We start from the raw sequence: 12134 nt of genomic DNA on the forward strand, positions 1-12134 counted from the left end.
AAACAATAACTAAAATAGGATAATAGGGCAGCTCTTGGCAAGAAAGCACCTAATTCTCCTCTTTTACAAAATTAGGTTAGATTTAAACTATTTTGAATCAAGAAAAATTACAACATAAAATTTATTGATGTGTTTGTCCGTTTGGGGAATTTTTATTTGTTAGTACCTCAGGAGAAGCTTGACTCTCCAGCTTGCTTCACACTTTATTTTATCACAGTTACTGTTGATAGTGCATTTCAACAGGTATGTTGATGAAAACAGCATCAACCGTCAGAGTAATTCACACAACATGGAATATTCTGGTGAATGGAGAGAAGTGGGTAAGTTGTTCGGCTTTTAATTCTGTGGCCAGGCCAAGGAGAAAGCAGAAGTCATAGCTCTGGTGTCTGACTGGTGAGGGCTCCAGGAAGAGTGCTGCCAGAACCTGTCTGGGACTGGTTCATGTACCAGGCCAGGGCTGCACAGGACCCTTACTGCCCACTGTGGATCAGGTAGGAATTTGAGAGGGATGCTGTACATGATAAAAACTTTAATCATGGCCTGGGCCAGTATTTAAGAGAACCACTCCTCTAAAGGAATTATCCTGTTTGGTTCTCCAAGATAATCTAAAGGCAGAGGCACAGACAAAGGCCCATTGTTTTCTCCAGGGCAGCTGTTTATTGCATCGGAGCTAAGGAGGACTGTGGGAAGCCCGCAGGCCTGTGGCCTAGGTGCTCAGATTTGGAGGTTGTCCTGCTGTTCCTCCTGGTTATTTTCTTCTGATTCTCTCTTGTGGGAACTTTGGGCAAACTGCATTTTCCTCCAAGCAGTAAAGTCTTAGCTTTACCTTCTACTTGGTCTCTGTGCCCGGGAGTTTTTGTGAACTCTCTGAGTGCCTGGGAACTCGGAGGAAAAAAATGCCCAAGAGCAGCCTGGGAATTCCCCAACTCCCCCAGGCTGCCTGCCTCATCTAAGGGAACACCTAACTTCCGCATTTCCAGGGCCATGCTGGGGAAGTGTGTGTTTTGGCCTCTCTGGAGAAGGGCACATTAGCTTCCCTTGGCCTGTTTACATTAGTTTGGTCCTTTCTGCCTTTGATTACACATGAAGCTTTGGGGTGGGGGGTTTCCCTGTTTCCATGGAGTTCACTCCTTCCTTTTGTCTGCCTTCTCAATTTTTCCACCTGGGGAAGAGCTGCCCTCTCCATTCCCCCTATCCTTTTAAAATACTTTCCTTGGCTTAGCTCCTTGTCTCATAGACTTTGCCTAGTGAGTGAATCAGTTCACAATCAGGAAGCAATTCCTCTGTCTCCTAAAATTCCCTTTTGCTATGTTCTGTGACTATTAGACCATTTCTCATTTGCTCATCACTGTCTTAGTTGCCAGTACTCTCCTTTTCTTTTTAAAGGTTTTTTTTTTTTAAATTTATTTATTTATAATTTTGGCTGCCTTAGGTCTTTGTTGCTGCACGCGGGCTTTTCTCTAGTTGGGGTGAGTGGGGGCTACTTTTTGTTGTGGTGCACGGGTTTCTCATTGTGGTGGCTTCTTCTGTGGCAGAGCACGGGCTCTAGGCATGTGGGCTTCAGTAGTTGTGGCTCGCAGGCTCATAGGTGTGGCTCGCGGGCTCTAGAGCACAGGTTCAGTAGTTGTGGCGCACGGGCTTAGTTGCTCCACAGCATGTGGGATCTTCCCGGACCAGGGCTCGAACCCATGTCCCCTGCATTGGCAGGCAGATTCTTAACCACTGCACCACCAGGGAAGCCCGGTACTCTTCTTTAAGAAAGGGAATAGTCTTCCAAGCCCAGAGGCTGGATGGCTTATGGGAGCTTGTTGAGCTAAAGTGTTGATGCAGGATTTCTTAGTTCTTTGGGGTTTTTTTGTTTGTTTTTTTGTGTGTGTGGTAGTGGGCCACTCCGGACGCGCAGGCTCAGCGGCCATGACTCACGGTCCCAGCCGCTCCGCGGCATGTGGGATTTTCCCGAACCGGGGCACGAACCGCATCCCCTGCGTCGGCAGGCAGACTCTCAACCACTGCGCCACCAGGGAAGCCCTCTTAGTTCTTTGGGATGTGTGTCTTGGCTGCTCAAATAGAACATAAACCTGTTGAGGGTAAGAGCTCCAGTTTCTTTCTTTCCCTTTCCTCCAGCCCGAGGGTGACCACCAGTGGCCACGTTTGCTGGTGAGGTTACCTCATGCTTGCTCCCAATCAGCCTGCCTACGAGAATGCAGGCACAGCAAACAGCCTCTCTGAGGCTGACCTCACTGTGTGCTCTCTAAGATAACTGGTCACAGGAGTGCTAGAGAAAACCCTTTTGCCCCCAGGGGCAGTGGTAGAAGGCCTGCCTCAGACCTCTTTGTTCTGTTGTGGAAGCCTCCCTTTTCTTTTTGTTCATTTAACACAATTGAGGAGTCCTATGCCCTTTGAAGCCTTTTCTTTCTTAAAGGTTCCGGGAAAGCTCAAGTGGCGTTTCCTTGGTGGTAAGAACTTTCCCATTCCACAGCTTTCGAACTCTTTGGAGAGTTTCTCTCTTGCATCATCAGGTAGATTTCTTTTTTCTTTCTTTTTTTTTTTTTTAAACCAGGGGACCTAGTTTTGTACAGTGACGACTTCTGTTCCCCCAGCCTTCTTTCAGCTGAATGATCTTGGTGCTTTTTCTCCTTTTGGAAGAACCTTGTCTAGGTCCCTTGAGTTCCCTTCCAGTTCTACTAGTGATGCCCCGCGGTAGTGCTTCTCTGCCTCTAGCCTTGAGTTCCTAGGCACCCCCATCTCACTCCCATAGATTCCTGTCTTTATGACTTGATATTGTGATACATTTTCTTCTGGCTTCTCTTTAGTCAGTTCTTAGATGACAGTCTGTTTACATTCACGTTTAGGTCTGGAATCCTAATTTTAAATCTCAACATTAAAGAAAAAATCTGATTCCTGTGCCCCTAGCTTGTCCTCAGTTTAAGATTGCATTTTCCCTCTTTTGTCGCCCATCTGCTGGCTTTGCAGTGGTTTTCTCTTCAGTTTCCCTGTGTCCTGTGCCTACCTCACTCCCACAGTCTTCCCCTCCGGCGTAGATCACAGAGGAAATATTTAGTTAGTCTCTGCCAAACATTCTGGCTGTGTTGTTTTGCTTAAGAAGACATGCAGATAAACTGTTTTGATTCTTGGTCTTGGTGCTCCAGAGCAGATGTTTCTCCTATAACAGAGGTATTGTGGTCAGTTGGAAAGAGTGCTGGACTAGAGTTCAGAGAATTGGATTCTAATCCCTGCTGTGCTACTAATTTGCAGTGTGATCTTGTGCAAGTCACATTTCTATGTCTCAATTTCATTTTGTCAAAAGGGGCCTTATGATAAAGAAGACGGGAATCTATGGAGTTAGGAACCCAGAGAGTAAGCCTGGGGGATCAAGGAGAGTAGATGGGCTAGAGGCAGAGAACTGTGACCATGACTATCATTAGTGGAGCCAGAAGGAAACTCACATCCAAATATAGATAAAATGAATATGTCTAGTCACTTTGAAAAAGTATAAACTGTGATAACAAAGTGGTGGAAATTCTCTGACAAGGATGACTTCAAGAGATAACTGCCTTGTCCACCACTGGGGCTGCTCTAGGTCCACACCTGTTTGCTGTCACCCTTGAGTTGTGGGAGGCTTGGCCTTTTGTGGGTTCAGTTCCAGAATTCTGCCTCCCACCTTCCACCTCCTTCATAAACCCAGAAATATTTGAAACTCAGCCCAGATCTTCACCTGGCTTTGATTTCCTCATCATGTGGAGAATGGTCCTTGGAAGTAGTAGTTTCCAGAAACCTTAAATGTTTGCTAAGATGTCCAACTTCTGCATTTGTTGATCACTCCTTCTGTGCATGGCTGCGTTCCAGTTCTTGTGCCCTGAAGGTGGTATGGTTTGGTTCCAGCAAGGAAGGGGGTGATATTTGGGGGATCCTATCACCAGGAACTAGGAGCTAAAAGTAGACAAAAGAACTGAGAGATGCCCCGTTGGTGTTCATGAGAGGCAAGTTTTTGAAGAAGAACAAAGTAGTTTAACGTCTGCCTATGTAAACCATAGCTCTCACACACATACTCAGATAGGCAGAGGTACATTTCTTCCTGATCTCTCCCTGTCCCCTTCTGAAATGATTCTGGGATTTAATCAGGTCTTGCCTAGTTTATACTTTTTCTTTCCAGTTAAAGATTTGTGTTGGTTTCCTCCAGTGCAGATTTGGAAGACATCTCCACAGTCTTTTGCTGCCCTGTGATCCTGTGTCAGGCATAATCAGCAGAAAGTTTGGTAAATGAGTTCAGAGGGATATTTGTCCCTGCAGGGTTAGTGATAAGGACCTGCACTCACTCTTGCTACACCCAACCTCAGGAGGCTCTCAGGCTGCTGCACCTTGCTAGGGAAAGTCATGGAACTGAGTAGAGTAGTTCTGGGGAGAAGAGTTACATAATTGACTCTGTATGTGTTCAACTGGGCCTTCTTTGCTATTCTGCAATCCTTTAATTTATCTTAAGTCCCTGTGACATACACCACAGTGCTCCTTTCTCTCTCTTTCTTCCTTTCTTCCTTCCTCCTTCCCTCCCTTCCTTTCTTCCTTCTTTCCTTCCTTCCTCTCTCTCTTTCTTTCTCTCTCTTTTGTTTTTGTTTTTTTAACGTACTCTATATGCTCTGACTCCATCCTGACCCTACATCACCAGTGAGGATGCCTTCTACTTTACTGGGACTGTTAGAGCTAGATGACGTGGAGCTCTGGGATAGTTCCTTTCCTTTAGATAGCTAGGTACTCCAACTCATCCAGCTCCAAGAGAACAGGCATAAACATTTCCTATAGGCTCTATAGATGTGTTTGTTGTGAATGCCAGCATCGTCTGGGCGAAATAATGGTTTGATTTGGGGCTTGATAAGAGTTGTGAGCCCATGTCTGGCTATTTGGTACTTTCCCCCGTCTCACTTGTTCTTAAACCAACTTGTCCTAGGAAGATGGCCCAACTGATAGCTGTCACGTAATGCCCGATGTGTCCTCCCTGCCACTCCAGCCCTGGATACTCACAAACCCTCTGCCTTCTGTGTTTCTCAGGAGTCATAGCTCATAGTTCCCCTTCAGGTAGGTGTTTTTCAAATCCTACTCACATCGTCTTTAACCTTCTTTCTCCACTCTCTTTCTCTTCTACCTGTTTTGCGTAGTTACCTCAAGAAATACTCTCCTTGTCCCCTTCCCTCTTTGATTGTGGAGTGAAAGCTAGCCCCAGTCATAGCTGATAAGCATGATACCAAGAATACTTTGGAAAGGAAAGTCACACATTTGGGAGTGAAATGAGATGATGTGAAGAATGAGTGCTGTCAGTCTTGTCCTTGTGAATACCTTTTGGAATCCTTAAAAATACCTATCTTTCAATTAATCTGTCCTTCTTCCAGGACCACAATTTTGGGATATGTAAAAATTATTTAATTTTATTTCTCTTATGTTTTGTTTTATTGCAAGTATTTATTTACACAGGTAATTTTTCTTGTATCTTTATATAAACAGTATTTTAGCCATGTTCAGTAATGAGCCTATTTGGGCATGCAGCTACCATATCTAATATTGTTTCTTTGGGAAAATTTCTTCAACTTGTAAAGATGACTGACTGACAAAGGAGTGTTCAGTGCAAAACCAGTCTTCATCCTCTGGCCCCTAAGGGTGATATTGCTGTGGAAGGGGCCAACTCCATTCCTGTCATATGGAGAGGAAGAAAAGTGCTTCCAAAGGAGGCCTGGTGCTCCATCAGGAAAGCTGGGTCCTTCCTTTGGTCTGAGTCTCTGTGTGGCAGCTGGAGGTACTAGAGTGTGCCATGCCTGACTAAGCTCTTCTCTCTCCCTCTCCCTCTTTATTTTTATTTATTTATTTTTTTTGCTATGTGTAACTTCAGGAAATACTTTAGCTTAAAGCCTGAAGACGTCCCCCTACTTTGAATATCATGATCCAATTATGACAGGACCACATTCTTGAAACAAGTTGTTTAGTGGAGTTAATTGAATTATCTGCTCCTATTCTTGAGTAGGAAATAATACATTCTTGTTGTGTTGCTGTGTCAGGTCTTAAATGGAAAGCTTCTAGTTTGAAGCTGTGTCTATTTCCAGTGGGATAAATCTGCTGCCAATTTATGAAAACTGATGATGTCCCTGTGCTCTGTGTGTAAACTGTAGCATCTCTTTGTGGAATGAAGAATTCAGGAAAATGGAACAATTTTTTGAATAAAATTCCAAGCTCTACTAGGTTCCAAGTGACTGAGAATTTCCTGTTAGAGTGGGAAAGTTTATCCATATGTTTTTGCCTGGGGATAGTATATGTCATGTAGTTCTAAAGAAGTAGGTCCGTAACTGATTACCTCTTCCTTTGTCTTTCTTTCTGTGGTGCCCAGAGATGGTTTGAGCTCATCTTTGGTCTCGTCTCTGCAAAAAGCAGCATGCATTTTGATCAAGGGACGGGAGTAAAACCTATGGCCACAGGGCAGGGTGAAACTAATGATTTGTATAAGGAGCAAACCTTTCACCTTTGTCTCACTGGTACCAGGCTGTAAGTAACTGAACTAACTAGCTCCAGACACTTATTTTGCAATCTTGAGGTGAGGATGGGCAAAATCCCAGAGGCTGGGAGGCAGACATGTGGCTACCAGAGAGATGACGTCAGCTGGTTTACTGGTGCTGTGGAGGAAGGGGGGATTCCAGGTGCTCAGCCTCCTTCCTGCACTTGGGGGTGTCTAAAGCCACCCCCAATCCTATTGGGAGACAAGGCCTTTGCTTGGGAAAAGCCTTCGTCTAATTCTTGCCTCCTGCTGTCCCCACAGGGACCTGAAGTTGGAAAGGGTCTTGTAACCTTGGCTGTGGGAACAAGGCTTTGAGGAGTGAACAGACGTGTGTGTCTCTGTGTGTCTGTGTGTATTTTGTTTTAATGCTGACAACTGATGAGGGTTTCCAAACTGGGGTTAGATATGAGAGGAGAAGGAGAAACGTTGTCTGGGTTTTTGGGAATCTGTATTAGGAATTGCCCTTTTCTTGGAAGGGAAAGCAGTTTATGATTTAACTCATTTTTCAATTAAAATTATTTGATTATTTTTGTTTGGTATGTTTAATGTGGCTGCTTAGTATACAACAGGAGGTGTTCCGAATCACCTCCTTTCTACGTTCTGCCCCTTCCCCTATGCTTATCCTAGAACAGAGCCTCACAAAGCCATAATATGTGACAAATTGGAGAAAGCACGTCTGCAAGGAAGATCTTCCTCTTTGCTCAGCCTTGCCTCTGTATGGGTTTCTGGGAACTGTGGTGGGGCTCCTTGGGAAGCCTACAACTCACAGTAGGAATGGAAGAAGCTTTGTGTCCTCTGGAGCATGACAAAGAGAACAGAGCTGGGAGGCACTGGAGCCTATGAAGCCCATCTGCTGAGTAGCTTTGTGTTCCTGTCAGATGTTGGGTACCTGCTCTCGTTCCATCCTCCTCCCGCAAGATGTGGAAAAAAATGAAGCCCCTGCATGGAAAGCAGGTGGTAAAGCCACCAGCAAAAGCTTATACTAGGTGGTTCAGACATCCCCATCCCAGGCCTGCCTTGGGTTCCTTTGGGGCCATCAATAGCTTCGGGTTTCTGTAAGACTCTTGCTCACGTTCAGCATAGCCACTGCTTACTGGAAGCCATCTGGGGCCAGCCCAGGCTTGTTCTGTCCAGGCGTATTCCCACCACGGTACTTTTCTCGTCTTTAGGGCTTTCAGATATGAGGACCTTCAAGGTCTCTGAGCTGCTGAAGTCTTTCTTCTGAGAGCCTAGTTCCTCCCCTTCTGGGCCCAGGAAGCTGTGGTAAGCTCTTGGTTTTCTTCTCTGCTGGGCACTTCTGGGAAGCCGTCTGCATTCCTTTCTGCCTAACTCTCTGCCTCTGGGGCTCTGTGGGGTGCGGTTGCTTCGTGCCTCTGTGATGCAGAATGCGAGGGCAGTTCCATGGAGATCAGCCCCTGGAGATAACCAGGAGTTTGAATGTGGAGTTGCCCTTTCTTGCAGTCCTGGGACCAGGAGCTAGCTTTTCATGGGGTGCCGTGTGGTATTGATTCTCCTTAAAACTTTCTCTGACTTGCTTCCCTGTCTCCTTGCCACTCTGGAAGGAAGGGTCCGAGGAGGAAGATTAGTGCTCGGTTTCCTGTGATCTTTGGCTCTGGAGATGGGTGCAGCAGATGCCTTTTGTGAGGAAGGAGCTTAGAGGCGGCAGGTAAGAGCATGTGTCTTCTGGGTGTCTTTCCAGTCTGGTTACGTTGACGCTCTGGGTGGTGACAGCACATGTTAGCATCCCTTGGCAGGGATGGCCAGTCAGAGTCCCCACCTCCAGTTTGTTGGCTCCCTAAGGATGAGAAGCATTTTTGCAGTCCTCAGTGGCATGGCCTATAGAGGTGTCTATGTGCTGACAGGTTACAGAGCCTTCCCATGGATGTCCTGCCTCTTTGGCGCTTGAGAACAGATGGGGCTTAATTTGAAGCAGACCTCCCTCAAGGGCCCAAATCTGAAATGTATATTACAAAATCCCTGCTAGTTTTTGGCTCTTCCTCCTTCTGCATTTCTCTCTTGCCTTTACCTTCCCGTCACTGTCAGGGGTTGTAAGCAGCTGCTGCTATCATGCGGACTGATCAAGACTGATCAGGATTAAGAATGGAGCGAAATATAACTGCCTAAATATAACTAAATATTACAGAGCATACTGCTCTGATGTGCTGAGACTCATCCTTAGGGAAGAAGTTGATTTGAACCTGTGATAGAGGGTTCAAACAGAATAGGTGAAAGTTGGGAGGAAATGGTGGGAAGGTACTTCAGGAGTTGGAGGAGTATTGATTCCACCCCTTCCCTTCCCCACTCCCCGCACCCCCAACGTTTCCTGCGAAAGGTCAAGGGCAAAAGACCTTGCTTTTCAGCCATCAAACGGTCAATAATACTAGCTGAATTTTTCAGCTTAACCAACATTGTGATTCAAATATTATATAAAGCTTTTTTAATCACCGAGGGAATTTATCATCTATTGGGAGAGACAAAATTTGTTAAACAAATAGAGAATATAGAGATCTTAACTGTGTTTGGTTACTAACTGTGAATGTGTTTATAGTTCAGAAATAAGAAGGTTCTTAAAACTATAGGAAAACTTTCTTGGCGGAGGCAGGATCTTTTCTGATCTTTGAAGTTTGGATCGACTTTATATAATCAAAGGAGAGGTGTTCTGGTTGTGGAGAACAGCAGGGACATAGAAAGGGTGTGGCTTTCCAGGGTCCCTGCAACGACGATCTGCCTTGGTGCTCAGGGGATGGGAAGGGATGCAGCGAAAGTGGAATTTCGTGGGAAGCAGTCTTGTGGAAGAGAGTAGGCTAATTTTGGAGAGGACAGAGATTGGCAGTAAGGAGACCCACCAAAGAGTATGGGTCGTCTGCAACTGGAATAGAGAGGAAGGGGGTGAATCCTAGAGAATATTCAAAAGTAGAATAAGTAGGACCTGGACATGGGATATTAAGGGTAAAATTGAGGGGAAAGACGTAGGATGCCAACATTTCTGCCCTGTGAGAGTTGACCATTACGATATCTTATGTTTATGAAGTGCTTTTCAAAGCACTTTTTCATTCAGTACGTATCTCAGAGTTGTCTGGGCTCTTAGAGTTCATCTAATCTGGCTTCATTGTCCAGATGGGGAGATTAGAGCCAAGAAAGGAGAGGGTACTATTCCCAACTCGCACAACTATTTAGTGGTATAATGGGACCTCCAATCTTGGCCTTCTATCTCCTAGGGGAAATTTAAGACGAGAAGCATGGAGGAAGGAGTCTGGGGTCAGAGAAAAGTCCTGTCTAGTTAGGTGACATTAGGTGATTACCGGTCTCTCTGAGCAAAATGAAGCTTATTCAAGAAGCTTCAGACTAAATCAGTGGTTCTGCTACTAGGAACTCTTTTTGAGAACCACTATATAAGGAGGACGGACTCCTCGGGTCCTTCTAGTTCTGAGATTCTTAAGAGTGCATGAAAATAATGTATATGAAAAGTATTGAATTGGGTTTCCTCAGAGACTGTGGCTGGTTTCCAGGGTGGTGCCTTTTGAAGGGAATTTCAAGAGTAATTTGTTTCCACATGATTTTCATGTTATATGCTGACCCCAGAACCTAACTACCGAAGAGGACACACTCTGCTGTTAGTAGGCTGTGGCCGATATTTGAACTCAGTATTTGCAGAGTTATGGCTGTTTGTGTTATCCATGTCCTCTCCCCACCTCCTCTTAAAATACACACACACACACACACACACACACACACGCATGCATGCACTTCTCTCCATTCCCCTTTTCCTCTTTCCTTCCTTTCCTTTTTTATTTTTTCTCCTTAACTGTTTTTCTAGTCTAATTCCCCTTCCTCCATCTCTGTTCTCTCCACTCTTGTCTGTCTTGTCTAGATAACTTCCTGTGTTGGAGCAACTTCCTCTCTTGGTTAAACTCAGACATGACTACAGCATAGCACCTTGGAATATTCTGTTTTGTCTCTATTCCCTGCTGTGGTGGCTGGTGCTCAGCGATCAAGCCGGAACCTGGGAGTCATTCTGGACCCTCCTTCACCTCCACAGTCAATTACCCTTCAAGTTCTTGCTTTCTATTCAAAGAGCTCTTGATCTCCCTCCTTGTGTTCATTCTCACCGCCCCATACAGCAGGAGACAGAGCAGAGAGAGATCACGGTTGAAGAAAGAAAAATAGAGTTGGGGTCACCCTCACTGTCCTCAAAATCATTTTGCAAACCTCCACAGCCCAATTTAGTCTCCTCTTCGCCTCTCACAGCTCTCACAGCTGTCTCTGGGTCTCTGACCCTTCGTGATTGGCTGGTGGCTATGTTTCTGCGGGCTGTGTTTGGAGAAATCCTGAGTCTGAAGAGGAACACTAATTTAATAAGCAGTGGTTACTCTCTTGGAAGCACATAGACACAGTCATGCCTCATTTTCTTGGTGGATTTTTCCTGAGTAAACTTCCCCTCCTCAGCTCCTGTGGGCCTTTTCCTTGGAAGAGGAGTGTCCCTGCATCACTGACTGCAGATGTTATCTGCGTCGATGATGAGTGGCTGCAGTCTTTCATCACCTTGAGGTCTCTTAACGTGGTTGACTTCCTTTGCTTGCTTGGGTATGAGGAGAGCCAGTGTCTCCCAGTTATAGCTTCTGGAGTCCCACAGCTTGTGAGAAAGAAGTCTTCTGCTGGCAACTGCTGTGCTGGGGACAGTAGTCCTTGACCTTTTGTGTGTTTTTTTGTTTGTTTGTTTTACTCTGCCCTCTTCCTAATAATGCTGTCATTAGCAGCGTCAGCTAACCCGTTACATGGGCTATAGACAATCATGTTCACCCAGGTAAGGAATATAGGCTTTCTGAATTTTTTTCTTTCCTTCAAAGGCTAAGTGCTACTCAGATATGTTCTTTGACATCCCAGGGAGTAATGCTCAGGAATTCCCCCAGATATGCTATTCTCAGACTTCCAAACAAGCTTCCTCCTGTTTCTGTCCTTCAGGATCTTAAATTGCACTCTTCTCTCCCTCCACGTTCCTCTGTTTTTCCTCTCATCATCTCACCTGTTCTCTGAGTTGATCTCTAAGTAAATGAATGTTTATAAGCACCTCTTTTTATACAAAAGGCAGACTAGCTCTATTTTACATAAAAATGGGATACACCTAGTGTATGTATTGTTAAGGAAGGAGCTAATCATTGCATAAATTAGAAACTTCTAGGTTCCTATCCTTGGGGGAAAAGAGAGAGAAGGGTTTAAAAAATGGCATCTTCTACCATAGGACATTGAAGTTTATTTAGTAGGACACTCATCTGTAGACCAGGGCCACCATCCATGTCCCTAGGATAAGCACCGAATTTTGAGGGGCCACTGCTCTTCTCTCCTCCTGATTCTTCTTAAGTCCTTAGAAGCACGGTAGTTTCTCATTACGGGAGATACGCTGGTATGTATACGTCCCAGCAATGCCTGATGGAGCTGAACTGCTGCATTCCTACTGTCTAATGTTTCAGTTACAACAGTCAAAGCCGAGTCCTTGCTCACAAGAGCTATCAGATGACAGCTTAGTATAGAAGGTTAAAGATCCACAAGAATTCACTCTGATGGTTAAAAACATCACTTTGTAATTCTGATCATGATGAACCAT

The 12134-nt window shown here is 45.1% G+C and overlaps 1 protein-coding gene across 4 annotated transcripts in view; it reads left to right on the forward strand.

Annotated features, from left to right (window-relative positions):
- Window positions 1–12134, forward strand: part of DENND2B (DENN domain containing 2B) — a 173904-nt gene that overhangs the window by 42517 nt on the left and 119253 nt on the right. The window contains exons 5-6 of one of the 4 annotated variants that reach the window (XM_049713964.1): window positions 7702–7795; window positions 8095–8198. The exons of the other annotated variants lie outside the window; for them this stretch is intronic. The gene's annotated coding sequence lies outside the window, so the exon portion shown is untranslated. The remainder of the gene's footprint in view (window positions 1–7701; window positions 7796–8094; window positions 8199–12134) is intronic. 4 annotated transcript variants of the gene reach the window in all.

Source organism: Orcinus orca, chromosome 8 (assembly GCF_937001465.1).
Source record: "Orcinus orca chromosome 8, mOrcOrc1.1, whole genome shotgun sequence".
Classification (NCBI taxonomy): domain Eukaryota; kingdom Metazoa; phylum Chordata; class Mammalia; order Artiodactyla; family Delphinidae; genus Orcinus; species Orcinus orca.